The 27763-nt window shown below is 37.0% G+C and overlaps 1 long non-coding RNA gene across 3 annotated transcripts; it reads left to right on the top strand.

Annotated features, from left to right (window-relative positions):
• Nucleotides 1-27763, top strand: LOC121091783. Of its 3 annotated transcripts, XR_005829039.1 has the most exons (6): nucleotides 1-118; nucleotides 13128-13236; nucleotides 13822-13980; nucleotides 14208-14406; nucleotides 18044-18533; nucleotides 25304-27763. It is a non-coding gene; the product is annotated as an uncharacterized LOC121091783 (long non-coding RNA). The 3 variants fall into 3 exon arrangements; XR_005829038.1 differs by lacking the exon at nucleotides 25304-27763 and having other exon boundaries at nucleotides 18044-25293; XR_005829040.1 differs by lacking the exons at nucleotides 18044-18533; nucleotides 25304-27763 and adding an exon at nucleotides 15147-15289.

The raw sequence follows: 27763 nt of genomic DNA, 5'->3' as shown, positions 1-27763 counted from the left end.
TGCTGTTTCCGCAGCACATGCTCCACAACAGCAACAGCAAGTGGGCAGAGCCAGGCTGCCAGCACTGGACCTGCCCCAGGCTAGAGGGAGCACTGATTTTCACCAGCAATTTGAAGTGGTAAGCTGAGAAACCATGCATTTGTTATGTTAGAACTTTCGCCCAAGCATATTATAGTGTAGGTCAGGCTTATCTTCTAAGAACTGCAACACTGTGGTACTGTAGAGCTGCATCAGTTCAATGCAGAACTTGCGTGAAAATAAGTGGATTTTTCTATACAGTGTGCATCCTGTTAGTGGAAGCATATTCACAAAGACTCTAACAACTACGAACAGGATTTCTTAAGTCCTGTATAGTGCTTGTGCTTAACTTTTTGATTATGGGCAGAAAAAACCAATTGTAAAATAGAGTATTTTTACAAGACTAATGTATTCACCCCTGACATACTGCAGAATTCTTTATTGAAATGCTGAAGCTCTTTAACATTTGCTCTGTTTTCTCTTGGGACAATTAGTTGGATAATGTTTTAAATAATTTTAAATTATTAATGAAATACCTAATGAAGTAGATCAGTACAAAGATCTTCAAAACCCTCGTTTTTGAGAACATCTGAAACATTTTGCTACTAACTCTATCCTAAAGTCAACATACAGATAAACCATACAAGAGAGGCCAGTTATGAAACACGGTTCAGTAGGTTTTTTCACTAGACAGGGATCCACTTCTCTGTCCTTTCCACCTGCTGAGAAAAGACTCACAAAGATGATCAAGAACATATAGGCGTGGTTGGATTTCTGTTCTTATACCTAAAGATAATGCTTCGACACTGTTTGAAGTAGTGAAAGAAGGTGTCTGCTCTCTCTGCAGCAACAGGATTAAATTACTTCAGTTATCAAACTGCCTTTTTTCCAAATTTAAACTTACTCTATTTAAGCCCATAATACTTAAAGTTACTGTTCAAGAAACTGCCATGTAAAAGAAAATCTCTTTCGGTGCCCTCTGCTAAGCAACTCTGGTCTGACGGCCATGGGTGTACGTTAAACCATACCAATTATGTTCAGAAATCATCCACATAGCCGCAGCAGCTAGACACAACTTTCAGACATTTGTTTTAATTTGCATACCTTATGTGAATGTAGAAACGTTGCGAGTGACAGGACACTGACAATAAAACTAAGCAGGGACAAAGTGTTTTGCCACCACCACAGCATGGTCAGCTGCAAGTGGAAAATATGATTTCCTGAACAAGAATATCTGTCACTGTTGTCCTAGCAGACTCTAAAAGGCAACAGCTACTCTTGATGACACTGACACAGGTTATGCTTATGCAGCAAGTTTGTGGTGTTTGCTGTAATTATTGTAAAACATTTGACTGGGTCATGAAACCAGACAATGTCAATTAGTGCTCTGCCTGCAATTCCAGGGGATTAAGCGCTGAGGTGGAGTGCTCAAGAGATGTAAGGGATGCATTATTGCATTACAGAACTGTGAAATGTATAAACCAAATGGCAATTTCAGTGTATGTGGTGTCTCGCTACACTCTTCTCAAGGTCCTACAGTAAACTGCACACCTTGAAGTGCCGTAAAAATAGCAAACAAATGTAAACACCAAAAATGCAAGTATATGTGTATAGGTGACTCTGTGTATATAATTATATGCTTATAAACCATACCATTTCATCAGCAAATATAAATTGCTCTTAATTTAGGCAGCTAACGATACTTCTGCTTATTCGAACATGGGTTAACGGGCAGAATACTCAAGCATTGACTAAGATATTTCTGAAGCATTAAACAGGAGCATCCAAGTGTCCGTGCACGTAGATGTTATCACACCTTCTCATAGTTAAAGCTACTAGCACTTGAGACTTTCTTCTCTATCTTTTTAGAAAAGGCAAGCTGAGCTCTTTCTTCCTTCTGGAAACTTATGAAAATGCCAGATAAGTACTTCCAAGCAAAATCTAGAGCTTTTGCTTGCTCTTTCTGTAATTTCTCAGATGCTTTTGACATGATTGCTTTTGAAGCACTGCTGAAGGAAAAGTCTGGCTGCAGTTGCAGCCTCTACCATGATGCACATTTGTTGCACAATAGATCAGGAAACACCTTATGGAAACACTTCAGCATCAGCAACGCTGCCACTATGAAGATCTCAAGCATTTTATACACTAATACTAAGCTTCACAATCCCCTTCTGGAATATTCATATTCTGCCAGATCTGTTTGTGATAGGTGCAATAAATTTGTTTTTATTTTTTTTTTTTAATCAACCTGCACAGCAAGGCATTGGAAAGTCAGCAGTAGAAGCAAGCAGTGCTAAGGCATGTGTTCCAGTTCCTAGATACTTTCTATAGCAATCAGCAGGAGTTATGGTCTCACTCTGGCTAATTGGAAGCTGAGCAGAAAATGTTTGCTGCTGCATGCAACTTGATAACGAATGGGTGGAACAAGTTACACATAAATTGCTTCTGATATTTAATTGCTGTAGCATAGCAGGGAAGATGTACAGACTGGTATTTCTTTTAAAGAGAGAAAAGGTTGGGTAACATAATATTGTAAACTGGATGGGTTGTTGTGTGGTGGTGGTGTTTGGGGTTTGGGGTTTTTTTTGTTTTGTTTTGGTTTTGTTTTTTTTTCAAAAAAATGAAGCATGCATGAGCATCTCTGCTTAAGTACCAGCACATGCTGTCTCAATTGCATCAGCTTTGTTAGAGGAAGCCTTTGCAACCACCCTACAGCTGTATGGAGATACAAGTAAACATGCTCACCTGAAAAGATATAATAAATGAAGTGTGAATATTTTTCAGAATGCCTTAGGTTCCCTGCACTCCCACTTACCTCACCTCTGTACTTCATCTCCCATCAATGCCACCTCAGAAAAATGTATCCTTCCCCCAAACAGATGTTATACTACTTTGAGCTTCATATAAGCAAAAAAAAAAAATTCTCCAAATTATACAAAAAAACCCTGATAAACTTACTATCTAATCATTCACAGATGTAAAACATTATTGATAACATTGAAAGTTATGTTTCATGTAAAGACCTTGTATATCCTTGGGCAGAAATTTCATACCAAAACCTAGATCAGAAAGCTATAGCCAAAGTATGGCCTCCATAGGAGGGCATGCCATATGTTTCCCTAACTAATTTAAGATCCTGCTTAACAGAATGGCTATTGTCTAAGATGACTCTGGGAAAGAAAAGTCTTTCAGGGAAAACAGAAGCATGCTTGTTTAATGGCTGTGTACAGCAGAAGTGTTTAAAAATGGTTTGTTTCCACGCTAAATTATTATTTTCAGTGTGAGTACAGCAGACAATTTTGGTGAAGAGAAACTCTGCTTACGTGCAAAGTGTGGATAAAGGTGAAGCTCGCAATGCAACGGAAAACATGAACCTGTGTCTTCTCTTGCAGTCAGTTATTTGGTGCCTTGGTTTACACTGTCACTAGGTTCATACAACTTTTAAAGTTGAAAATCTTTTTTTATCTTTGGAAGTTTAAATATGAGATTTAATTATCTAAAAGGAATTAATTAATTACTTCTCAGTTTCATGTTAGACATGGAATAACATTTCCCCTGCAGAATCTTTCACAGACATTCCCACGGTTTTTATCATATCACTTTTTTTCTAAGTACAGACACACCCCCACAGTTCCCCTCTCTTCAGCAAAATAACTTTCTTGGCAAGTCTTGCCACATCTAGAATAAAAGAAAGACACCAGTTTCTACCCATCATTTTTACCCACAACTATATTCTTTCTCATATAATTAATATATTATATTAATATAATAACTATATTAAGGGTTTAAACCCCCTTAAACGATGGAGCTTGACAGCAGGAAAGCTTGCATTGCTGCAGCTACTGCTGCCCATTTCGGATAGCTGTTTTCCCATTTCATTGCACTACTATTCTGTATTTTGAAAGTCATGAAGAACTGAGATTTTTATTGTAAAATCATGGTAATTCTCACAAAATCATTGAGGCAAGTTTGAAGTTTCTGCAACTGTCATGTCCTGTGTGCTTTTCAGAATGGATCAGCAGCTCACTAAATTAATTCTCACGCAAAGTACAGGGACCTAAGAAACAGATCCTAGTCATGTATTTTACTGTATTGAATTATTACGAATGCTGAATGCATAAAAACTTAACCAAGAACAACGCTTCTTTTTATAGCTTCTCCCTTTATCCCTTTTCTCAATATATCTGAATCTATTTCTGGCAGCTCTAACGAGCTTTCAGATTCTTTATGAATTCCAGCCAAGGGGTTAGGATTTAATACATGCTGGACTTAAAGATGTTCCTCCCTTTGGAAGAGCAGAAGGCCTAAAATGAGATCGAGCATCTGAAGCTGTTAAAAGAAGGAAAATTGGCTGAAGTAAAGAAGCTGTGGTGAGAAAGCCTCCTGTTCTAGGGAGTTGTGTAGTGTTTTGCATTGCACTCTTGCCAGCAAGGTGGGGAATAGGTGCAGGTTACAGGAATACCTGTTCTCTCAAGCTGTTGCACCATTTGGAGTTTCTGTAAGAACTATGGCTGGAACAGAGTGAATCTTTTGTAATTAAACCCTCAGCTGGAGCTTAGTTTTGGGATTTTATCACAATTCTGAATTTCACAGGTAACTGTCACAGATATCGTGGCACGCTTGGGGCTGAATTTTAACATTGTTCAAAGTGTAAAAATCAACCAGAACCTTCTGTGAGAGCTGTAAAAAGCGGGAGTGAGACAGCTGAAGCGCTTTATTTGTCTTATGTATAAGAAGACTGAAATATGATTGTATTGTAGTTTATAACTAACTTTTTTGTACTTATTTATTGAAATACCACATGCTAAAATACCAAATTCTAAAGGGATATTTAACCCGGAAACAAAAAACATGGACTTTATTAATGGCTTGAAAATTAGTTAGAAGATTGTAAGGCCCTGCATAATTGAAAAGGGAAGTAAGGGAGATTTTAGACATTTTTTTTTTTTTAATGTGATTAAGTCTTAATTTAGCTGCTGGTTTTGAAATTTTTTTTTTACCCCCAAAGGGACAGGTAAACAAAATCCAGAATGATACATGTAGCTTGCAGACAATTAGGTCCTTCTGTCAATAGTGTTGAGTGAGACAGAAAAGTGTCTTAAGCTGTGATGTATAAGTAAAGTAGTAAATTATGGAAGCTGGCAAATAACTGAGTAGTTAAAAAGTCAATAAGAATAGTTTGGGGACTCTGGATTAGGTCTGCAATTGAAAAACTGTTTAAATGACCATGAAGTCATATAAAAAGACAGATTGATTATCTGGGAACAATCATTTTGTGTGAGAAATTGGATAATGGGAATCTGAATTTACATGGGTGAAGAGAACTGGAAAGACTCCCAGGACAGAAAGAGCCTCTTCTATATTGTTCCACAACAACTTCTTTTAATCCATGTATGAGGTTTTTAAACTCTCACACTTCAGGAAAGCAGAAAAAAAAGTTGGGTTATCTTTGTGGTATGCAAGATGCTTTTTATTTTCTGGTGGCTTGAGGCCATGCAATTCAGTTGGGGAGTATCTAAATGGAGTTAAGATTCCATGCTGTTATTGATGGATATTTGTATCTTGTGTTTAGTTTTGTCACTGTTTTGGTTTGGGATTTTTTAAAGTACTTTTCTGGCAGGCAACAATTCCACTGCTTTCTAACCGTTGCCTGAACTTTTATGTTCCTGTTTTATGGATAGGGTAATCAAGATCATTTAAGATAGAAGTAGGCTGTCAGTAAAAATGTAAGGGAGGGGGGGAAATAAAATTAATGATCGGGGCTTATGACTTGTGTGACTTAAATTGAATTTAAGTTCTATCACATTATGTGAAAAGCTTTCTTAATTTTCTAAGTATTCCTCTATTTTGGCTAGGTTTGTGCAGCTTTTTCACATTCACTTATGCATGCTGAAATGGCTATAGATGTGAGCACGTAATGTAATTAGATTAATTCAAATAAGTTTTGTGATAAAAGTTCCTTTTTATTACTGGAAGGTGTGCCACATGTATGACAAGCAAACTTCAAATTTCTGTATTAGCTAGCATTGAAGTATGCATTCGAACATGTATGTTTTGGAGGTGTTTGAAATGAAAGTATTAGCTAATCTAATGCAACCTGAACTAATCTCCATAGCTCTGCATGTCTTTTCCCTTTCTGATCTTGGTTCTTGATTCCAAACACTCCTAACTTCTAATTCTCTGTCACTAGTTAAAAAGGAAATTTCTGTTGTTTTAGTAAGCCAATTGAATCTGAACCGAGGATTTTAAAGTTCATATGACGTATGGTAAAAAACAGCTCCAGGTTTTGGGTTCATACTCTGTCCGGGTTCTGAGTACATATTAAATTGGGCACATGTTGTCCTGTGCATCCATATGAAGAAAAATGAAGAAAATCCTTGATGTAATCAGAAAGGAGATGCAGGATACTCCTGTGGTGTGGATAACCGAGGAATTAGAATTGCAAGAATTGACACCTCAGAACACGTGTCCCACAGTATGGTTTTATCTGTTGTCTAATAGCATGTATATCGATAATTATTGGTTTAAATTCTGTCTATATTCATTAACTAGAGACAAAACAGAGGTATTTGCTTAATGCACCCAATCAATTTAGATGCAAAAATCCACTTGCAAGAGTGATTCAGGCCCCCAAAGCTAAATGCTATGAAGAAGCTAGAAGCCATGAACTATTGCTATGCTCATACTGCAGTGATATACCATATCCTATAGATCCAAACTGAACTCTGGTCTTAGTTTGTAAACTTTTGGAAGGGGAGGGAGTGCAGAGCAGAGTCTCTGGTTCTGATTTGTAGTCCCAGAACTGAATCTATATTTTGCAGTAAAGCTAATAGATCCAACTGGAGCCAGTCTCTGGACCACTCTAGTGAAGTACCAAACATTGTGTAAAACGTGCAAACCACCAAGTCAAGGAATCACAGCTCTTCTGTGGTCTCTCCTAAAGGGTGCATTCTTGCCCGCATAATGGCTTTGGAAAAGTTGACTGAAAAATCCACTGCAAGTTCCCAGTGTTTTCCCCACTGAAAACAAAGCTGTAATGGGAGTCGCTGGGGTGACATGAGGGGGTGATTTCAGCCTGTTCTCATATAGATAAGCATTTTTGCACCTTGTATGACCTTGATTGTCTGACAGCTGAACAGATACCGCAGCAAGTTTCTGCTCATTTGAAACAATTCTGTACAGATGTTTTCATAGGATAAGAAAGCTGATCAGAAGGCACTTGAAATCCAGGAAAAGATAAATATAATATATGAAATAAGCAAGTGCAACTGACACTGCTTGGACTTTTAATTGATGTCTTGTGCTGTCAGCAATGCTGAACATTTAAATGTTTTGCTCTAGATGGAAAGTGGAAACCTTAACCCCTGGAAAGCGTAGTCATGGGAATTGCTGCACAGGTTTTCTCACAGTAATTTTTGTTTCAAAACAAAATTAAAAATTAGTGGAGTAATTCAAAATAAATACCATCCAGCCAAGAGATTTTAATCTGAACCTTTCTTTAGGTTCAGGCAAGCCAAGATAGTGTTTGTAAAAGATTTTGTGATTTCTAGTCTGGTCTCTGAAGGAAATGAGATCATGGTTTGTCATCTCCTGCTCTGTACCTGTCCATCAACTCCCACCTCTGTATGACAATGTTTAAATCTATTGGCTAAAGGGACTACTTGGACAGAGGTAGAAGGGCTTCAAATACTTATTTAACAAAAATTACTGTGAAAATAATATAAAAAAAAAATCTATGGCAAAGACAGACTGCCTTGATTTGCTTTGTGATTTAATTTTATTTGTCTTGATAAAATAGCTCAGAACTTCAACTGGGAAACATCACCTGGAATGTTCTAAGTATGGAATAAGCTTCAAGTAGGTCTTGTGTTCGATCAGGTACCAATACAACCTAAGTGCGAGAGACCAGACTTCAACAATTCTACTGTTTATGATTCTGTTTATTGTATTTCTGGTTACTACAAAGGTAGGAAATGCCTTCCTATGACTGCACGTTCATTTTCATTCAACTTTTCTTGTCTGCTGTTGGGGACGTGAGATGACATCTTCCCTTGTACAGCCATACAGACTGACTGGGCTTTATGAAGTCCTTTCCTCTGTACTCAGTATTGTATCCTAGTCCTCAAAGTTTGCTTCACTATTTGCTTGAGCCATTTCCTGCCCTTTCTTTCTCTGAGTGCTAATTAAATATGCTATCCATGAAAAATCTTGGATACACACTGCTGTTTCAAATGTCTCCTTCACTCTTCTGCGCTGTCACAAACTGGAACCATAACTTTGGAAACAGTTGGTTTTTTCTGGAGCATTCAGTTTACTCCAATCTTTATTTCAGATTGAAAACTTTCCAGAACACAACCCATCTTCTTTTTATGCATTCTCAAGCACACAAGGCTCTCAGAAAATAACAAATACTAATATTAAACACAAATATACAAGAAGGGCTTTAAATTTAGTGCATGAGATTGCTTGAATCTTAATGACATACATTTGGTTCTTTACATGGCTATTGTCTTTGAGCTTTAATATATGCAACAATACACGTTATGGCTTCAAGAAAAATATTGTGTGTGTATATAATACATATATATATATAAATGTGTTCACTAGGAAAATAGAACATAAGTATACAGAAATCCCATGTGTCGGTAAGTTCCAAAATTAACAGTACAAACAAAAGCTGCATGGATAGAGATCTGTTTACTGAAGGGAAATGAAAAAAAATAAATAAAATCACATCTCGATCAGAGGGCCAAACTCTCTGTAGATAAACTGGCACTTATTTTCTTCGCTAACTTGGCTTGGAGGTTTCAGGTTTAGCTCTGGACCGCTCTCCATTTCTTGTATTGGTGTAGATTTTAGGTCTGGTGGCTGTAAGGAATGAGGGAGAAAAATTAGATAAAAGACCACTCATGCCTTTTTTTTTCTTTTGTGAGGTCTAACGCTAGAAAAATTGTAACTACTCCAGTGATTGCATCACAGGTTGTTTTTTTGTTAGGGGGGGTGGCAGTGGTAGTGGAGAATGATGGGGCGGGGGGGGGGGGGGGGGGGGGGGGAGTTATACACACTGAATTTTGCCATTTTCTCATCCACCAGATCTCCAAGAACTCCCGGAGCCCAGTCAGCCAGCAGCAGCACTAGCTGAGTCAGACTGAGCACAACATTGCAGAAACAAACAACCCCCCAGCCCGGTCTGCTCAACAAAAGCACTCTGACCGCTGTTGTGCAGGCAATGCAGGTGTCCAAAAGATCAGCCATTTTGCATTTTTATGGAATCAGTTAACAAAACCAGTTCAAAGCACTTTTCAAACATGAAAATTAAGCCCATTCTGCGTCACAAGAAGCTTTCTTAGGGAAACTGAGGCAAGGGAGCCTAAACACAGTTTCTCAATATTCAGGTTTTCATTCCATGTAAGGGAAATAGTTTCTTTCCGTGTCTTCATTTTACTGCAAGATTTTGTTGTTGTCTGTTCCCAGTTACAAGTTATGCTTATAATCCTGTGGGATTCAGACTTCAGGTTTCACCAGCTCTCCTATGTCTTACTTTTTCATATAAGAAGCACCGCTGAATTCCTCTTGCCATTCTAGTCAGCAGTGTTATCACTGGTTTATGTGAGGTTGAGGGATGTGGTGTTTTTTTCTCTTTCTGTACCTGTCAATGTACGCAACTCAGAAATTTAAATAACAAAGCTTATTACACAGTCAAGACAAGTACAAATGATTTAAAATCACGTTTAAAGCAAATCTTTACTACTAAATTGTGATGTGTATACAAAAATATTTAGAACTGTTTTCATAACTTTCTGTCAGGTGTATTTTTCTCAGTTCTGTTAAGAACAGAAATAGCAAAAAGATCATTTGAACCTTGGAAGATGGGCTGAGATTCTGGCGCTGTTGTCATCAAACCCCATTGAAGGAAATGGCACCTTTCTTAAATTCGGATGATGATGTTATTAATCTTTTTTTCCAAACTGAAGTGAAGAAGGAAATAAGTGTTTGTCTATAAGAACAACAACAACTAAAAAGCCTTTTGCTTGAAAATTTCTAATCAGTTACGAAAACTGGTTTTGTGAGACATATAAATGTTTATGTACATTATTCTGCATGTGATTTGTTTGGTAAATTCTCTTTGGCATTCAAACATCTTAGTGTACTTTGAAGAAAACATGGAAGTTTTTTGTGTAAGTGGGAAATGATGAAACCTAATTGAGACCAGTGGTATAAATATCAGATGAAAAACTTTGAGTTAAAAAGGCTACTTCAGACATTTAATTGCATGTCCATCACTAGTTATAGGCATTGCAATCATGAAATGAACAGTACTTTATTGCATCTATTGTTTTAGGCTTTAAGAAAAAAAAAAAAAAAACCAAACAAACTATAAAAATAATTAGAATTTCCTGGTCACGAGGCTTATTTCCTAATCCATTGTCTACAGCCAGCCAGGAAATCACTTGACATCAGTCACTGGGAAGGCCGCAAGTAATTGTGCCAGCTTTATCACTTCCTGAGCTAACGCTTGTAGGAAGCGGACATGAAAACAATAACGTTTTCAGTTAGGGTTCATTTACCATTTAAAAATAGAAAACTAACAAGAGTTTAACACTTGACTGTTACCTCAGGCTTGAAATCAACCATATGAAGGGACAACTGGCAGCCAGAGCTATTGACCTGTACTACTTTCTTTAGAGCTTTAGTAAACAACTAACCACCCCTAAGTACCAACTTTGACAGCTTCTCTTGTTCCCAGCTATGTATTCCAATGTATTGGTAAAAAATTAATTACTAAGATTTGTGACAAAGGAAACACTGTCAGATTACAGGCTCAAATATAATCCAAACATAATTAAATAGCTGTACTTATAAATAGCACTTTTCCATGTATGAAAAAAAAATTAAGACCTACTTTGATCTTTTCCAGAATTCAATAGAGCTGTACTATAGATTCAATACATTTTTTTAATTATTGTTATTACTAGCAGCAACATTTGAAAGTCAACATAAGTTATGAAGAGATATGACTGAATCTGGAACTTTAAAATAACCAATAAACTTTTAGAAGCAAAGCAGTTACTACTATTGCCCTTTCCAGGTGAAAATTCTGGGTATCTATCTAAAACTGGATTAGAGCAAAGAATAAACTCCTAAGTGAAGGACACTTATTTGATACGGAATCACTCACTGAAAATTGCTCTTTGTTTTATCCATGGGTTTTTTTTACATTTAAAATGTACATACACATATGTTTATATTTTGAGTGATTTGTGGTACTGACAGGAATGTAGGAACTTTCTGAAGCTGTTCCTTGACAGATTCAGAAGAAAGAAGCAATCTACTGTATGCATCAGGAAGTATGCACTGACAGTTTATGAAGCAGAAATTTTATGCAGTGCAAAGTGTATTGTATTTGCTTTATTTTTATAGGTATAAATAAATATAGCGTGAAGTAACAGCCACATATTTTTTTGAATTAATATTTGAAGTGTGAAGTTAAGCATTTGAAATTCATTAGAAAGTACAAGAATCAGGCCACCTTGATGGTTTGTTTTTGTGGTCTAACTTCAATGAAAAAAAAATTATCATTGCCAACATTTTCTATTTTATTTCATCAGTTTCATTTCTGCAGACTTTTGTTTCTCTTGTGTACATCCTTTTGCAAGACAGTCTTTTATTGCAAAGATGTGGATGTGTCTCTTGACACTTGGGTTGAATTTATATCAGTTCTAGACATTAACAACAGGAATTTGCAACACTTTGGGGCAATGAATAGCCAGGCACATTAGTCTGCATGTAATAATTATAATTTTTAAAAAAGACACGAAGAATTAAAATACTTGAACTTAGCATTTAACGTGGCACTGAATGTTCCATGTCAGTTATCTTATTAGCTCTTAACCAAGTGTCTGATATCTTTCATTGATTAAAGAATGATAAATTTATGTAACTGTTATTTTCCAATAGGAAAAAATGGCCCCAGATAGAGCCTGGCTGCTCCTGTCTGTGCCACGCAGAATTAGCGTGAGCTTCTCACCGGCTCTGAGGGTCTGCAAATAGTGTTGCTAAATTCGCACTTTGAAAACACTCAGCCCTCTGAAAAACAGATCTTACATTTGGTCTGGAATAAGAAGCTTTCACTTCCATCTTGTTCAGCAAGAATCACAGTATCTTCCTTTGTAGGTTAACAATGTTGACACTGATTAGCATGGAGAGGACAAAAGAAATGTGTTTGGTTCTGTTGTTGAGGGGTTTATTTTAATTCCTCTGAAAAGACTTCTCGGTTTCTGTAATTCCATTCTAGAGGAACAGTGTAATAATGAAAACTGGTCTATAAGTCCGTTCTAGGCTAAGGAATTAAAGCAAATTTAAGTGTTTTTAATTTAAATCCTGAAAAAGTAATGCTTCTACTTGGAATTAAGACAGGTTGTCCATCAGATGCAACGTGGCTGTTGCTGTGCAAGTTTGCAAACTTTCAGATTTTTGCTTTGAGAAACTAGCTCTTTTGATACTTATGACTCAAAAGCTTGGGAAATGTTCAGTACATCTACATGAAAATTAGATTAAAACTACTGCCATCTTGTTTGAAAGGTACAGCTGAGGGTTTTCTATAGTTTTAATAATTACATTTTAATACGGAGCATATGTACAAGTGATCTATACCAGTGTTTAAAATTCTCTGTGCTCTTGTTTTCTGTTTTACCTTTGTGATAGTTATACCAACTAACTGAGGAAAAAGACATTGGTATTGTTATGACTTGCTTCTGTTAGTACAGTTTTAGCTCCAGATAGAATGAATTTACAAATAGTAAAGATCTTTGCATCATTTTTGCCAATCCTCTTATGTAATTAATAAAACTGGAAAAAATGTGCCCTTTTTTTTTTAAGTTCTCTAGAAGAAAAAAAAACAAACAGGCTAACGATGAAAGAAGGATGATGGAATCAGTGTGGTGATGAAGGAGCTGCTGATACTGGAAAAATCACAGAAATGGTCATTCTTCTTTTCCAAGAAGGCAGCAGGGAGGGGAGTGCACAGGGGAGGGAAGGATACCATGTCTTTCAATTCTTCCTAATCACCTTCTTGACCCAGAACTCCTTCTTCTGTTCTCTTATTTCAGGTCAAGGCCCCTAATTAGCTGTTAAGCATGCTGTGTTGGCTTTACAAAGCTGGTTGGAAGGGTAAGAGTAAGAGCCTAGGAAATAGAGACCTTTTCAATTTGGTCTAAGGTGAGTCTAATGCAGTAAGTCTTTAAACTGCAAGCTTCTTCAACTCCAGATCAAAGCAAATTATTGTGTAGTGTTCAATATCTCTTTCAACTCTCACTCAAAATGCAAACATATGCTACTATACTTTATATACAACATACCTGGAGAAGCATATCTGATCCCTTGCTTTTAGTGAGTAGCAACTTAGCCCATGTTAATGTCACAAAGTATTGTGCAGGGCTCCTTCTTTGTAGAGGAAAGTATTTTACACAGCGAGTAAAGGAGGAAAGGATTATGGTTTGTGATAATTATCACCATTCTCAGGATGCTCTTAAATGCATATTAAACATTTGTACAGGAACATAAGTTTTGAAAATACAGCAGTATAAAATAGTCTTCCTGACACATTAAAGAAAATTATAAAGGAATACCACTGTTCCTTGATAATCTGACAGAAATCATTTCAATCTAACACTGGAGAACAAAAGCTGAAAGCAAATGTTGCAGCCATAGGGGTTCTGCCACATACATTAAAAGTAAGCTTCAATGCAAGGGAAAGTAATTTTTCATACTTGTGTAAAATTTTGGCTGTCTTTTATTGCACAGAATTTCTGAGTTGAAGGTGAAGAGAAAAATCTTCCAGGTTAATGTTGCAGACTGTCTGCTGGTGCTCAGAGTACGTCTTGCTGACCGTATTAATGTGATTCACCCAAACTAGAAGACAGAATGTGGCTGAACTTTAAAATGATACAACACAATAAAAAGGTAAGATTTTATCTCCATTGCATTTTTTCTACAACACTTGGAATCACTGATATGCTTTTAAAAATTGGGGCAAAAGGAATTAGTTTAGTAATATAGATTAAAGCTTGTGAAAAATACATTGAAGTGAGTACACTGCTTAGCCTGTTTTCAGAGCGTGACCAGCTCATGGACCTGCATGTTTTTTATTTGTATTAATCTTCTCTTTGTCTCTGGGCTCTCAACCTCAGGTACAAGCTCTAGGAAAGAAGTTCCGTGCTTGATCATCAAGGCCACCACATTACACTATGAACAGTGATAATATTCTTGTGAAATGTAACCACCAGAACCTTGTGCATCCTTTGTTAACTCATTCAACATGTTAAGGCCACCTGACACAGTTCAACAGCTGAAGGCACTCAGAACCTCAGTCCTCTTGCTTCCTTCCAGGTAAGACCTCTTAAGTTCTCCAATTCATTGTTTTCCATTATTTTCCTTTCTGAACAAATAGTATTCTTGTTTTTGTGGCTGTCTAATCATCACCAGCCATGCTTCCAAGCTACTGAAAATGGTGTGTATGTGTACACTTTACATTGGCCAGAGTTCTGAAAATATTCATAATTTCTGTGGAACTTAATTATCACATTATAGATGGACTTTTTCACAAACCCCAGACAATTAAAAGTAACAATGAAGCCACCCAGCAACTCTGGATTTCTTCCTTAATATCTATCTTGGGGATGCAGACAACGAATGATAGAATAAACTTCTGCAAACTAGTTTAAAATATTTTTTTTATAAAAACCTGTCACCAAGGCTGCAGTCTTTACATTTGTTGTTCCATTAAACCTCACTGCACTTAAATGAAATAAAAACCTGGCATACCTTGGGTTCAAACGTTTGATACCTTCCAACTAATCATGTGCTTCTTCATTCCTCACATGGGTTCATCAAGAACCAAACCCTTCCTTCAACTCCCTACCTCACTTCTCAGCTTCGTCAGAAGCTAATTGGGATGATCACAACAGGAAATGGCATGAATCTCCAAAGTGACCTTTCTCCTTTTTCTTTTATGAGGGGTTTCAGCTTTCTATCAGATCAATTAGTTAATTGGTCATCACTCCCCTAAACACATCTCACTTACAAAAAAGCCCTCACCTTAAATAAACAGTCACACTCCTTCCTTTCAGGTTGAAGGCTGGAAGCTCATTATAATTGGGTTCTGCTGCTGTTTCTTTGAGCACTCTTATCTGCTGATCAAGCTACACGTAATGCAATCTTCTTCCACATGAACAAGAATGTTATCAAAATAAACCTTTTTTTGCTGCCCCTCTCCTTCTGTTTTCCTTGCAATAATGCTAAATGAAATAGTAGACTATTAGTAGGCTATTAGTAGACTATTAGACTAATAGTAGAGAATAGTAGAATAGAGCAAGATCGAAAGGGAATTTTATATTCACATGGTATTTTAACTTAAATGTTGTTATTGAATCCTGCATTCAATTACATTGCAGTTGTACTGTTAATGATCCCCTATATAAATATACAATATCATACTAGCAGGGAAGTATAAGGTGGTTATAAAGAGGTCACACTGTTTAAAAAACAGATATGATGTAGCTGAGAGCCTTTTAGAACCGTTCTCCAACCTACTTTTCCCTGCTCTTCCAGATACATTTTGACTTAATCCTCTCCTTTATTACCCTATTTTTTGGTTAGTCAAGATTCCTAGCAACAAAGTAATCTGAAAGAAAATAAGGACTAAATAACTAAATATCCCATGGTTTATGGAGTATTACTGCAGCTGTAATATATGTACTTTATTTAAAGAGACAGCACACATTTTCATATACTGTTAAATAATTTTTTTTCTTTTTCTGTGTGCGTGCTCTTAGGTCTGTTATGCAGGACCAGTCCATAAATTGTGAAAATGACTTTTCCCTAAACATGAACAGGGCAAACACATGAGATTATTGTGAAACACAAGCATTGCACAAGAGAGTGCCATTTCTCTCTGTGACAATGGGATTGCTCCCAGAAGTCTTCCAGATTTGAAGCTGACCTTTGAGACTGAAAGATAATAGACACCTTAAGAACAGCTGCTCTGATGGGCAAAAAAAGGCTCCTGTAAAAAGTATCTGAAAGCTATGACTAACTTTACAAATGAATTTGTTTATTGTAGTGGTCTGCTTTAAAATTAATATCAAGTTTAACGTCTCAGAGTAAGAGGCATATGAAATACAAAATGAGGCATTTCCAATGCTTAGGAGCTCATTCCCAAGCTCTTTAATAGTAATGATTGAAAATATGTATCCAGAATCTTTTTCATTCATCACTGAAAAAGATCTCTGTCCAAAATCAAATGTGGCAGCTGTTTAGGAGTACATGGCAACACTAAACAAATGTTTAGACAAGGGAATGAAAAATATTATATGAAAAATTATACTTCAGTAAGATTTATTTACAGAAAGCAATGTAGGAAGAATTGTTTTAAACGTTTAACATGTTTTCTAGACATAAGCTTTGGCTCCTGAAAGATACCAGCATTCCAGTGATTACTAATATGATGGACTTAAATGTTTTGCTATATTAATGTTAATAAAGTTGCATCCTTATCAATACCATACAGAGAATTTTTCCTGAACTAAATATATCCTATATATAAGGGTTGTTTATAAAGATTCTACACCAATGATTAATGTTTTTCACTATGTTTAGTAAATCAGGTGTGTCATTGTGGTCAAGTGCTCTTTCACCATTAATTTAGGGTACAGAGGGTAAGCAAAAGTTGTAGTGGTCTGCAGCTGTATCAGCAATTATATATGTGGGCATCACAAACGATACCTTTGGAATATCAAAACCCATAGATTTAGAGAAAGAATTGGAACACAATGCTGATTGTTATGATATTTGCGGTTGTATCTCCCAAGGAATGAAGAAAGAAAAGTGTGTGTGTATGGGAAGTTGCTGAATGTTGTGCTTTAGTGTAAAAATATGTGTACTAAGGATCAGGAAGGAACAGTGCTGCTGTTTTTGAACTGAGAAGGTATTTTAGAAATAGGCAGTGTTTGTAGGAGAAGGGTGTCTGTTGTGGGCTAATGACACCTTTATTTTGATGTAGCTAGGTCTATATTTCTTGAATAATTCAAGACGTGTACTTAATTGCCAATAAAGTATACAGAGTGTTAAGACATCCATACTGTATTGCAAAAAAGGCTGCGAGAGAATGAAAATGTGTTTAAGTAAGTAAAGCCTAAAGCAGTGCAGGATGAAGGTTTTAATATAATCAAGTGAGAATTAGAAACCCCGGGGAAGGAATTTGTATGAGTAAACCTCAACACAGCACTACCCTCTTGGTGTTTAGCTATGTATGGCTTTCTTTTACTTTTGACAAAGTGAGATGATAAGAACAAAGTCAGGACACAGGTGTCAAAAGTCATTTTTGACATAAGCAAACACAAGTAAATGGTAAGTAGATATTTACGCAGTGGACTCAGACAATAACAAATCATGTATGTAAGATTTTAAGCATTCTAATTGTGTGGTGATATATGATATGATGTTCAAGCAGCCAGAGAAAAGCATTAGGGAGGAGGTGGGACAGAAAGCAAAAGGATGGTTCTAGTAACGTATGTGACAAGTAATAGTCAGTCTTGGCTAACCTCTTCCCTGAGACTGGAAGGACACTCCTGGTGGATCTAGGGGCTTTAGTTCACTGATGCTTGCTGGTGAACATCATATGTTAAGGTATGGAGGATAGCTAAACAGATAACACTGTTACAAAACTTTTGCATATACAACACTAGTTAAGAACCACATTTAACAAAGGGAACCTAACTAAAAACTTCCCACTAATCGTAATTGGAATATAACATGGGTCTGTTTATAAGCATAGAGGCAAGACCCCATCTCTGGGGGAGGGAGATGGATTGACCTTAGTCACGGGGTGGATTACAGTGATGCACTCTCCCCTTTCTCCGGGCTGTTCTATGACCCCAGGAGCTGCTGACTAGTCCTTGGTGCCTTGAGCAATGAGTCAGGCAGTTAAGCAGCCCTTGACTGTACCAGTAACTGTTACTTTGCTCAGGCACAGAAAAGCACTGTCCGTACTGGAGCTCTCGTTGACTGATCAAAGCAAGGAATGAGAATGGACACAACCTGCTGTTCCCCGACAGCCCTGGAAAGCTGCTACCTGGACTGCAGCCTGCGTTGTAACCTGAGTGGAACGGTACCATTGCTCTTGGCATTTTTGAAAAATTATGAACTCAGGTTGCAGCCAGGATGGAATTTACTAACTAAATGGTGACTAAAGCCGATCATCTCACAGCCTTAGAAACAGCAGCCCTCAAGCGAGACCTTTGTGAGCTCTCCTGGGCCGCAGCAGGCACGTGAGCAGCATCTCCCCCTGAGCAGGACACTGCTCCGAGCTCCAAACCACCAAGTCTGCGATACCAGGGGACTGTTGTGGAAAGCTGTGCTGATACCCCAGCTCCTCAAGGCTCAACCCGTCACCCTTTGAGGAATGCAAAAGGCATTAGACAAAGGCATTCACTGAACTCAAGGGGAACTTCTAACAGGTATAACTTTTTCATAAAATGCATTGCAAGCTTGAAGTAATCTAGGTTATTTTTGTCATTTAAAACAAATTGTACTGGTTTGCTGCTAAAATCCTATACATAAAATCTTGAATTGTGAGCAAACTCTTTCTCCCCTTTAGACATAAACCATTGTCCAAGTGTGAACTAGGAATAGACAGCTGCACCTAAACTCTGTGAGTTTAGAAACAAAGGCATCTACTCTAAACCTCATGACTCGACAGAATAGTCTCCTTTATTCTACACCCCACTCTATATCCCTCCCATTAGGCATAAACCATTGACCAAGTCTGAGACTAAGATTGGATCTGGCTGCACCTAAACTCTATTTGAGTACAGAAAGCAAGGGGGTCCACATTAAATCTTGTGACTCAATGTGTAGATCACCTTTACCCTCTTATGCCCTTGACCTTTATAAACTATGCCCACCTCTATTCTGACTTGATTTCTACTTGATTTGTCTCTGTGCATTTACCCCATGTAATCAGTAATAGAGTGAACCTTGCCATCACATCTTGTGCAGTCACATTATTAAACCTGTTTCATTCAAACCCTTTTGGTGGTGATCTTTAAGTGATCTGACCTAAACCACTCCTTTTGCAACACAGCAGCTTGTTAAAAATGAAAGAAAGAGCTTCTAAATCACTTTTGAAAAGAGATTAAGGAAGGGTCAGATTCTGCAAGCATTAGTCCTGCTGATGAGCACTTAACAGCTGTAAGTTCTATTGTCATGTTGGCCTTAAATAGGATTTCTTGGATGGGTTATGCCTAGTCTATTATACTCTGCCCTAACTGAAGCGCTTTTTTTTTTTTTTTTTTTTTTTTTTTTTTTAACAAAGAATGATCTCTTAGGTCTAAGAACAGTGTTTCCCCTAGTAAGAAAAAAGACAGAATTGCAGATTAGTTCGATAATCAAGAAAACCATGGAAGTTTCCTCAGTGACCTGAATAGACTTTTTCCTCTATGGCACTGTAGGAAAGTCTACCTTATTTTAAATAAGTTTATGTTTTGGTATAATACTGAGCTGAATGTTAACATTGTGGATTTTGAATCTGATCTGCTTCATAGCATTTGGGTATTTTGGGATGTGGTGATTTGGCTGAAATCCAAATCTGCCCTACAAAGATTTTTATTTTGCCACCTCAAATGCCAGAGCTGTTTCTTTTTTGCTGTTGCCTACTTTGGGGCAGAAGCCCAGGAATGTTTGGCAGGCTAGGGCTCTAAAGAGGGACTGGCCACCCAAAGTTCTGACAAAGTGAGCACAGGTGGTACCATCTGCAGTTTACAGTAAGGGCAGCATGGTTTTCATAAAGGAAGAAAAAGTGTCAGGAAGATAATTTTCAGAGGTGGAAACAATTTTAAGAACAATTTTAACCACAGGTTCAAGAACTAGCTGTGATCTCAACAGCTGTTCAGCTGAATCAAATCACCTCAAACTCTAATAAATACCTTGCAAACAGTAACAAGTGAGTAACATTTTTGGTGGGTGCCCATTTGGAATACTCACATATCAACAACCAAAAGATTTTGTGAAGTGCCTGCACTCTAAATACATTTGCCTAGCTAACCTATCACCTTGTTGAGGTGCTGGATGATTGCTTTATAGCAGGTGTGGATGTTTACTTTCCTCTAAGAAATGGTCAGTAACAGACCCGGTAACAGGCCTTTTAAAACTCAAATACGATATAAAATACTGTCCCAAATGTACAATATAAAATGAAGTACTTGGAGACGCAAACTGCTGCAAACAGCTTCTCTAAGAAGTTGGATGACTTGGTCTAACAGTTCTAATTTCCTGTAGGCTTGCCTAAATAAATGAAGAAAAAAATGCTAAAACTCAGTTATTACAGAAAAAAGATCACAGGATCTCCTTGCAGTTTCAAACCCAAAGCGTCTAAATTTATACTTCTGGAGTCAGAATTCCTTGCAGAAATAAATGCGTTGTACTGGGCAAGTCATTCATTGACCAATAGATAAGAAAACCTTACCACCTCAGAAAAATGAGAAATGTATACAAACCCAGCTATGTCTTATGTCTTATTGACCTATCATTTGCTATCCACCAGGGTTGATTTGGACACTTATTGGTTTGGTATAAAGAAAAAAGATGTTTTTCTTGTTTCTAGCTCTAAAATTTGCGAATAACTTTTCCTGAAAGGCTCAGAAATTATTTCAAGAAACTGAAGAAATGTATTTAAGTGTGCAAGTACTTGATCTTGTTTCCAGCAGTGATATTTTCTGATCTTCAGTAGTAAACATAGCACAAATATTAGCATTCAGACAATTTTTGTAGTTTTTCATAACTAACAGAAGTGCAGTCCTCTCTAATTGTAATTGGAAACTGAGACAAATTGATAATGTTTTAGCCATAAGTTTGATTAAGCTTGGCTCTTAGTTCTGTGTCTTTAACTACCAGCCTATTTTTTCTCTAATAGAGCAGTAAAATCCAGTACTTGAACGTAAAGGTAATGCTGCAGGAGAAAAGAAATTTTCAAAATCACAAAGATAAATGCACAGAATTAGATGATGAAGAGTAATGTCAGGTTCACTGTGTCACTTTAACTTCCCAAAAGCATTGATAGAAAGAATTAAGTCTTTAGTGGGTTTGTGGTGTTCATGGTGAATGGTTGGATGCTCTTGGGTAAATCATGTTTTTAAAAGGTATGATGTTCTGAGAAAGCTGTCTATAAGCTTTTCATTCTTGCATTAAACTGAGTCCTAAATCTACTGATTGCAAAACCCAAATATATCCAAGAGAGGTGGAAATTAGAACATTTTTTCAGTTCATCATGCAAATATATCAATATTATACATTGTGCACATATATACACACATAGTTTATTTATATGACGTATCAATAAGCTTTTTTTTTTTTTTTTCCAATGAAAAATGTTGCAATCAATGTTTGGGGAGGAAAGTGTAATCAAACTGCAGAACCACAAAGTCTTCTGAGAAAACCTGTTGCCTTATGGTGATGTGGTGATATTATTTACATCTTATAAACACAGTCACTGATTTGTAGCTCCTGTCAGGGATCCTTAGTGTTATCTTGCTGCTCATCCTGTCATACATGAATGCCTACCTTTGAACCCTGCTTCTGGGTGGTTGAGCCCCCTCCTGGAATTTGTGCTGTTTGTTTTGAACCTTTCATGGAAGAGAAAAAGGCTGACATATACTCAGTCAAGCATAATATGAAGACCTAAGCTGAAAGCAAGCTGGTTTCACTTATGCCTTTTTCCCCAATACGATGGTAAAACCATCACATCTTCTGTTCCATTGTCTATAGCATTGGTGCATGTGTACTGACATCCACCAATTTTAAAAGCATAGCTCTTTATTTGATGCAATTGATTTTCCATCTCAACAGACTATATTGAGCTGCCATTTGACCAGTGTCTAAGTAAAAGAGTGAGCAGGTGAAGGGAAGTATAGAAACAACAATATTGATCAGCTAAAGAGAGACAGAACATTTTTAAGAGCATAAAAACATAAACATCCTTTCCATCAGTGACTGCATAATTTATGAACATCATCCTGTCAGACCAGGCACTGTTTGCATCTGGTTTTCTGTCAGATTCACCTGAAATCTGTCTCATATTATATTTGACTGTGACAACAGTAGTACTGCATAAAGTTCACCACTGCATAAAACTCACACACAGACACAAAAAGTTATCACTGGGCAAGTACAAGGTTCAGTTGTACCTGTGCTTGACTAGTTTCTCTGTCTTTTTTTTTTTAACTGTCTTCTCACAACATTTTTTTTTTTTATGGCTTTAGGCTTTGTAAATATTTTTTTTAGCAAATTAAGGTTTTTCACCAAATGATTTTCACAAGCTTAACTTGTTTTAATGCAGCCTTCAACCTTTGTCACATGACAGTTCAGTAAAAAGTGCCCCAAGTTTCAAGCAGCCTGGTTTTCAAACTTTATATTTGTGACTTACTCAGGTCTGTTCTTTGTGAGTATCTACTTTGTTCTAGGGATTGCTATAAATCAAAGCAGTCCCATCCAGCTGGCTTATCTCAGCAACTCTGAATTTCAAAAATCAGTAAAATAGGTCATCCACTACGCTGAGGCACCAGTGAGCTCAATTCACACCAGTATCTTCTGGGATGAAATTCTAGTCCAGGATCCACGCTCTGCCCAGTTCTTAGTTTTCCAGAGTAGACTTGGTAACTCCTGGTGGATAGTTTAGTCCTGTGAGACCTGGGAAAGTGAAAGAGAACTGTATTGTCAGCTACTGCAGAAGCATCAGAAGATCTCATGGCACGGGGAGTGGGGTATTGGTGTACTATAGTTTAGTCAGAGAATCCTCTTGAAAATCACAGAAGCTGTCAGTTCAGATGGAGCAATATGCAGGTTAGGGGTTTCCTGGCCTAGAATATGTGTCTATATCACTTTGGTTTTATATATTTTTGTTGGAACCATTAGTTTTTCTCCTCTGACATCTTGCATTGTGGTCATAGATTTGAGATTGATCTGCTTCCATCTTTTCCTTCGGTGAGCATGCTAAAAAGTAAAAAAAAAATTACTTTGAATATCAAAACTAGTTTTTTGGGGCATACAAAGAAGGAACTTTTTAAAGAGGATATGCAGTAATATTGTGTCCAGCAGATATTTAGAAAAAAAAAATAATTTGAAAACCATGATGCCCTGTGTCCTTTTCTACAGGGTCATATGTTTACGATGCATCACTGGGTTTCTTTATTGCAATAGGATCTACTGTTGTGGGTTGACGTGAGCCAACATCTCCTGGAGTGGAGAAAGCAGTGCTGTATTGCTCACCACCTTTGGGTCCAAGCAAGAACTCTCTGCTGCAAAAGGTGCATTGCTGGAGGACGTTCCAGAGCAAAAGAAAGACCTTTATATTTCCCAAAAAATGTTTTGCCTTATCTGGCCTGTGCTAAAAGTTGATTGATCACACTCCATTCAACAAGAACTTTGCACACTTTAGAATTATTTTATATGGAACTATATAATTTGTGATTAATTCTACCTAGACTGGAAAGCTGCATGATCTTCTACCAAAAGTTGTTTAAAGTAACTGCATCACATACATTTATAGTGTGATTTGACAAATGTGAAGGCTGAGGGTGGAAAAAAGGGGTAGGAAGAAGAAATGTAGGCTAAGAACTCTCTGCTGTTTGAAGGGTATCTGAAGAGACTGCATGGGAGTAATGAGAACCATTTCTTTTCTGAGAGACAATCCTGATGAGCACTAAATACATTCAAATCCAGTTATCTGCAGATATCTTGGCAAGGGCTGATTTTTTCTATCCTACTAAAAGCAGTAACACATTTGTATTCAGTATACAGGCGATCCTCAGATCATCCTCGCAACGTACAGGGGGAAAGAAAGAGAGGAAATTTTGAGAAATTATACATGTAATTTTTCTCCATATTCCTTTTTCTACGCAAAAGATGTAAAAGAGGGGAAAGGTGCAGTTTCTTAATTTTCAATGAGTGTCTGAAAAAAATTAAACTATTCTAGATGTGACACTAAAATTTTCTAATTGGCACAATTTGACCTTTGGGAACCCTAGAGCTGAAAAAGCATGAACTGTAATTGATGCTGTTCTGTCACTCCACCACACTGACTGCTGTGGTGTTTTAAGTGGGCAAGCATATCTATGCTATTTCTGACTTTTGTTTTGCCAAGACAACCTCCTGACCACATAAAAATAACTCATTCTAACATTTGTTAGCAAATCTCCTTCAAAATATTGCTGAAACCCTTATAGGGTACGTTTAAGCTGTCTTAGAATTTCTCTACTTGTTCCAAAAGTTGCAGCATATCCTCTTATTTTAGTTTAATTTTGCTTTCAGGAAGGACACTGTTTATCTGAATGCTTTGAACACCAGGGTGTTCAATTACTCAAAGTTGGATGTATCTGGTAAATTCATGAGAAACTATTCTGTGGCTTGCTTCTAAACAGTGAAAAACACTCCTACCATGGGAGACAATTCAGCTGTAAGGCTTGTGTACCTAAAAATAGTAAAAAGGAAATTCTCATATACTGTAAATATTCGTTTATTGAAATGATCTTTAAAAAAATCTGGAATAGGTGCACTATGATTAATTATTCTATGTCATAAAGGACTACTCCTTGAATCTTCTGTAAGGTCATTATCAGTTTAATCAGTTTGCATTGCTAAAGACCTCAAAAGACCTTACTTTGTAGAATAATTTTGGAAAATAAAAATGAAAACACATGATCTATTCTAAAATAAGTCTATGTGGATGTAATTTTTTTTTTTTTCTTCTCACTGTGAATTACAAATATATCCCATACTGCTGCAACATTTTCATAACAATGTTATCATTTTGCCTAGACAAGAAAAACCCAGAGATTTATGCTAATGACAGCAATTATGTATGAAATAAGCATATGTCAACAATATGTAGTCTTTGGTTTCACTGGGATACATGTGAGGAAAACAGTGGGTTTACTATGAACTTATAGTGATGTACTCATCAGAAGTTTGACTACATTTTTCAAAGCTGTTCAGCATATGTGTTTATTTTCCCAGCCTTCTTGAGAAAATTCTGTCCATGGCAAATTATGGTTACGAATAATTCACTAGGATAATACACTTACCAGGTCTCATAAATGATTGGTCCTACTGAGTATTTAAAGATTGAGGTTTCTGTCTGGGCCAGTGCATGAGGGACCTTCAGAGCAGTTGTAACTTGGCTTGAGAGCCAAGACAGAGATAAGGCTGTAACTGAATTACCTCGTCATCATACTAGGACATGCAAGTTGGATCTTCTCCATCGGTATAATTCTTGCAACCATTGCCAGCTCCAAGTGACATGGTAAGTATGGAGAAAATCACAGGACTGATAAATTAGCCCCTGCTCTCTGTTCTACTTCCCCCCCCCCCCCCCAGTTTGCATTTTTCTGGAAACCTAATTTTCTCTCCCACCGTACAGTTATTATCACATGGCCAAAATACACATAGCTGCTCTAACATGAGGAGTTCTTTTCACAGAAGAAGGTATGCTTGTTAGATCAAATATTCACATATCTGAATGACTGAAGGTGTAACAAAGAGGGACCAATATGGTTGCAGACAAGTTTCATGTGTTAGAGGTGGTAGGATTTGTTCTGGCCCCAAAAGTTAAACAATACTGCTCGCAGGTCATCACAGGGAGAAATATACATTTATGGGTAGCCTACAAACACAGAGATGTACTTCTTAGGCTAGTTAATATGACAGTTGCAGCCAGCAGATGTTTCAGGTGAACTATGGCAGGACATGGCTGATTTACTATCAAAAGAATTATTTACTGCTGTAAGTACCTTTCTTTTCTGAGCAGAATATACAAGCATTTAAGGTAAGAGTTTCCAAAGGTTGCTGCCCCATAGGCCATATAGGAAAAAGCATGTGAAATTAACCTTAAATTCACTTGTAACAAGTTATATTTATTTATTTATTTTTTACCTTGCAGAAAATGTATAAAATCTTCCACAACTCAACAGTGACTGCGTATCTGTTTCTCCCCTCACCTTCACAGTTCAGTTTTTAGCCATAGTTAAAATGGCTACAATGTTAACGTTTTTCTATCCAGTTTTTAAAACTAAAATACAGCCACAAAAGTTTTGTGAAAAAAGAAAATAAACTGTTTCTTAACCTATAATTGATTTAATTTTCTGAAGGATAATATCTCAAGGTAGAGCATGACAATAATAATGAATATTTTCTCACACTGCTGCTGCTCTGTGCTCATTAGTCTTCAATGTCTTTTAAACTATAAATATTTTTAAATAGAGTGCTTACAAAAAGGACAAGACTTCATCAAGTACCTACACTGTTTTTAGGTAGGAAGGGCCAATTTATGTGGTTTGTTTAATTTTCTTCATGGGAAAGCCTTAGCTGTTCATTGTATCTGTCTTCACCACTTAAATTATTTTCTCTTACTGTCTTAAGGGTACTTATCTTCACTAATCTACAGAACTAAAGTTAACATCCATGTTTCATACGTGCAGAACCAAACTGGAGATAATAATTGGCTTCCCAAGCTCACACAGACTTCGGGCAGAATTGCCCAAGTCCAAGACTAATCCTATATTCACCATAAGTGTTCTGATCTTTGTCAAAGCATTGAACCTAGGGGAGCTCATAGCCGGACAGTATGTCAAAGGGCAAAGAACAGCACGTCCAGGCTGGACAAGGTGAGGCTGATAAATTCTGTATTACCAACATCTGAAATATTTAAGATGGTATTCTTCAGTTACACCATGAGTTTGAAATCAGTACAATGAGGAATGTATGTTGTAGCTCCCACTGGATCAAACTACTTTTGTAAGCTTCATGAAATTTTAGCTGTTGAAATCTGTGTAAAGACCTAGATTGTATGGAATAATTTGGGAGCCTGCAGTAATCCAACCTTGGGAGTACAGAGGAACAGATAAAGAAGATAAAGGGCTGTGACCTATTGATCAGAGTGGCATTACAGTGGTTTCAGTTTTTATAACATAGATGTCATGAAAGAAATATTAAAATTCAAAAGAATGTGATGCTTCTAGAGTTCCATTTTACTAACCCAAAAGAAACGGTCTTATGAAAAACCTATTGCTTTTCCTCTGAGAAGAAGGAAAAATCTCAGTTTAGCCACAAAAAGTATGCAAAACTCACAATCATGTAAGAAAGGGGCTTAAAGAAAATACAGCCATAGCAAATATCCACTACTTTCATACTGCTCATCCGCCAGAGCTTCTGACAAGGCTGACAAAGGAAGTTTTAAACCCTCAGAGACACTTTTTCTTTAAATACGTGTATGATGCTTGTATCCATGGACCAAGCAACTAATCAGGGTGGCAGATAGTTGTTATTTTGATGACTTCCCTTTAAATATTTTTATATTGGATAAGGAAAAGTCTCAGCTGTAACTGAGAATGATTAAATCACAGTTCTATACCTGGTGTTACGTCATGACTGGACCACCGGGGTGAAGGAATGACAAGATCACAGGCAATCCCAAAGATGCAAATAATCCAAAAGCCACAAAAGTGAAAAGCTTGAAAATAGACTTTTCTGCTACCCCTTCCACTGCCTACCCTTGTCCTTTTTTCCCCAGTCACCTTGCACTACTAAATAAAGAGCTCCGTCTGAACGGGTTCCTTCCTTGAACAAATCTGTAAAATCCTTTGCACAAACCTGCATACTTCATTTTCCCTTCCCTTACAGTCCACACCTTAATTATGCA

Source organism: Falco naumanni, chromosome 7, assembly GCF_017639655.2.
Source record: "Falco naumanni isolate bFalNau1 chromosome 7, bFalNau1.pat, whole genome shotgun sequence".
Lineage (NCBI taxonomy): Eukaryota > Metazoa > Chordata > Aves > Falconiformes > Falconidae > Falco > Falco naumanni.
This window is presented reverse-complemented; position numbering and strand designations above follow the sequence as displayed.